At 39.2% G+C, this 3,558-nt stretch overlaps 1 non-coding gene across 1 annotated transcript; it reads right to left on the bottom strand.

The window, feature by feature from the left end:
- Positions 1 to 329: 329 nt before the first annotated feature.
- On the bottom strand, positions 330 to 438 carry LOC148846223 (small nucleolar RNA R71). Its single transcript, XR_016102698.1, has one exon. It is a non-coding gene; the product is annotated as a small nucleolar RNA R71 (small nucleolar RNA).
- Positions 439 to 3,558: the final 3,120 nt, after the last annotated feature.

The raw sequence follows: 3,558 nt of genomic DNA on the forward strand, positions 1-3,558 counted from the left end.
TCCAACACAATACAACCCTTCATCTTGCATTTAGTTACCTGATACTCAGGCCTTACAGTATGAAATTAAGTCAAGTGCAATCCAAACGCTCCCATCCTTCTATGGGAACCCAAGCAAGGACCCATACAAGCACATAGGTGAGTTCTTAGAAATATGTTCAATTGTAAGGATTTAGAATTTCAATGATGATGCCCTTAGATTGACTCTTTTCCTCTTCTCCTTGAAGGATAAGGCCAAGCATTGGTTAGGGACTATAAAGAGATCCATTAGAACTTGGGCAAAAATGCAACAATAATTCCTTAGGAAGTTCCATCCTATAGGCAGAACCAATACCATGACGAGAGCTATCATTGGATTCACCCGAACACTGGGTGAACAAATTCATGAGGCTTGGGAGAGGATGAAAGATTTAATGAGAAAATGCCCACACCATGGCCTGTCCTAGTGGAAAATTGTCCTGGCCTTCTATGAAGGCTTAACAGATCAATACAGGCAGATGGTATATGCATCATGTGGGGGGCATTTATGAGCAAGAGCGAGGATGAAGCTTATAATATTTTCGAAACCCTAAGTGAGAATTCTATCAATAATGTGTCATTGTATTCCTATAAAAGGTCAGTTGGACCCTCAAAGAGGGCAGGGCTTTATGAGGTAAAAAATAATATAGTGCTTGAGGCAAAAATGGACTGGAGTGCCATTTCTAGAAGTATGTTCCATTTGTGCCAACCCAGCCCACCAGGTTGATGACTGTCCTACTGCGGCCCAGTTTCCACCTTTTATCCAAGAACAAGTTCAGGCGGCCTAGAGTTTCTCAAGGCCCAATAATGATTCATATTCTAATACTTATAACCCTGGGTGGAGAAACCATCCTAACTTTTCTTGGATGACACATCAACCCAATGTACAGTCCCATCAACATCCGTCCAACTCCATGAACCAATAGTTTTAGAGGTCAGTAGTGCAAAACCAGTTCCAGCAGGTGTACCCTAGGAGTCAACCGGCCCAACCATATCAGGGCTACCCACAACCCCCTTAATCCTTATCAGTAGATGATCAATTTATGCAACTACAACACATGATCCTAAATCAACAATAGTCCATTGCTAGGTTACAAAGCCAAATAGGACAAATAGCTGAAGCTAATGCAAGGAGGGCAATGGGGCAACTACCAAGTCAACCGGTTGCAAACCCTAGGAATCAGCCACTGGGTTTTTCTCAGCAAATTCAAGCACCACCTCAGAATCCCCAATTCAAAAATGCTAAAGTTGTAACAACTTTATGGAGTGGAAGAATTTTGGAAGACCCGTATGAGGAAGTAAAGAAGAAGAAAAGGAGTCAGAAAACCCTAAGTTGGGGGGGGGGGGAGAAGAATAAAGGGAAAACTGACGAGACAAAAAAGAACCCAATTTTTATTCCCTAATATTCACTCTTTTACATTTATTTAGCACTTAAATGGACTCATTACTCTTGTATTTCAATTCAGGGCAATAAAGAAGGCAATTGGAAGAAAACAGGGCAAATCGGGTGATTTTGCATAGTTTCGGTGACAGTCAGTAATCTAGACCTAAATCTCAATTCTGGACTCCAAATTGGACAATTCAAGAAGCATTAGAAAGATGAAAAGAAGGTCCACAACAGCCCAACTCGAATTTAAGAGTGAAGAGTCCAAATCTTGAATGTAATCTCCAAGGAGAGAGTCTTATCAGATCTAAAGTCTTGAATGTAACCCTAGAGAGATTAGAAGATTGAGATTTGATCATTAGATAAGAGATAAGATAGGATTAGTTCAAAGAAGATCAAGACTCCCTAAAGATATGGCGATCTCCTAGAAGGAGATGGAAAACGGCCCTGGCTATACAAAGAAGGGGGCGAACCGGCTTTAGGCATCACTCAATCATCCAGCAATCAAGCATCAAGCAACTCGAGAAGATCAGTTCGGCCATGGAGAAGCAAAGCATGGAGATTGCACAGATCATGAGCAGCTAAGCTTCTTTTTTCTAGTTCAAGGGGTGAGGTTCGATTGTGTCATTGTGAGGTTCTGTAGTTAATTTATTTTCTTGCTTTTTAATTCAAGTATTCATTGGTTCTTGTGCACATTTTTATTGGATGTTAATGTTAATTAGTCTGACCAACTGAATTAATGTTGATTTTCCCACTGCTATCAATGATTATGGTGATCCGTAATTGTCATGAATAGTGGTACAAGTAGCAATTAGGTTAATATCTTTTTGGGTCAATTTTTCATGACAGACTTTGACCAATGTATTGGCATGGTTTAACCTAAAAGGAACCGATGGAACAAGATTCAATAATTGCAGCTATCTCAATTATTGTTGTTTTGGTTTAACTATTTTCATAAAGCTTAATGCTATCATTAATTAATATGGAGCGCTATCGTACCCAGTTGATTAAAGATAAGTGTTGATCAAATGCTGGGTTTGGTCAACTGATTTAGGAAAACACAAGGTTTATTATGGCTATCCTAATAAATCTAAGGTTAAATGCTTGAATTGCAAGACTATTGAATTTTACCTAGGATCAATGGCCAATTGATTCAACCCGAACCCTTGAACTAGAATTCGGTAAGACTAATTTTCTCTTGTTTGTTTAGTTTGTTATTACTTTCTTATTCTTTTAAATTTTAGTTATTTTCCCACTCAATTACTTTATCCATTCGACTAAGAGATTACTGATTTGCTCCCCGTGGGATTTGATGTAGTACCACTTTTTACTACAATTATTTTATTGTGGGACTAGTACTAATTTTGAGGGCTTCGACAACCCGTCAAAATTTTGGTGCCGTTGTCGGGGAGCAACGTTAATTTCTTAGCTATTACCTTCTTTTTGTTAACCTTCTTGTTTTATGACTCGTGCTTCTCAATGAGGTGAACTTGAGTACAACCCCAAAATTCAGAGGACCACCCGTCATTTAAGGAAGGAGGCTAAGAAAAGGAAGGATCGTTCACCAAAAAGGATGAACTCATTGCAAATTGCCCACTTGTGATTTTCTCATCTTCGAAGAAGGAGAAAGAATGGCTGACAGAGAAAGGACATTGAGAGAGTTAGCTGCACCGATTATGAACCAACAACCCTTATGCATCACGTACCCCACTCTTGAGGTAGCTTTCGAATTGAAATCTGGTTTGATACAATTATTGCCTATATTTCATGGTTTTCCAGGAGAGGACCCTCATAAGCATCTAAAGGAATTCCATGTCGTCTGTGCGAGCATAAAGCCCCAAGGTATGACTGAGGACCAGGTAAAACTCATAGCCTTTCCATTTACTTTAAGAGATAAAGCAAAGGATTGGTTGTATATTCTTCCTCCCGGTTCAATACACACATGGGATGAGATGAATAGGATATTTTTAGATAAATATTTTCCTGCATCTCAGGCTGCAAATAAAGAGAAGAAATATGTGGAGTTTGGTAGTTTGGTGGTGAGACACTATATGAATATTGGGAAAGATTTAAACAACTTGTTGCTAGCTGTCCACACCACCAAATACCTAAACAACTATTAATCCAATACTTCTACGAAGGGCTGCAACCCATGGA

The sequence above is a fragment of the Nelumbo lutea genome, chromosome 7 (assembly GCF_056320005.1).
Source record: "Nelumbo lutea isolate HS-2025 chromosome 7, American lotus-T2T, whole genome shotgun sequence".
Classification (NCBI taxonomy): domain Eukaryota; kingdom Viridiplantae; phylum Streptophyta; class Magnoliopsida; order Proteales; family Nelumbonaceae; genus Nelumbo; species Nelumbo lutea.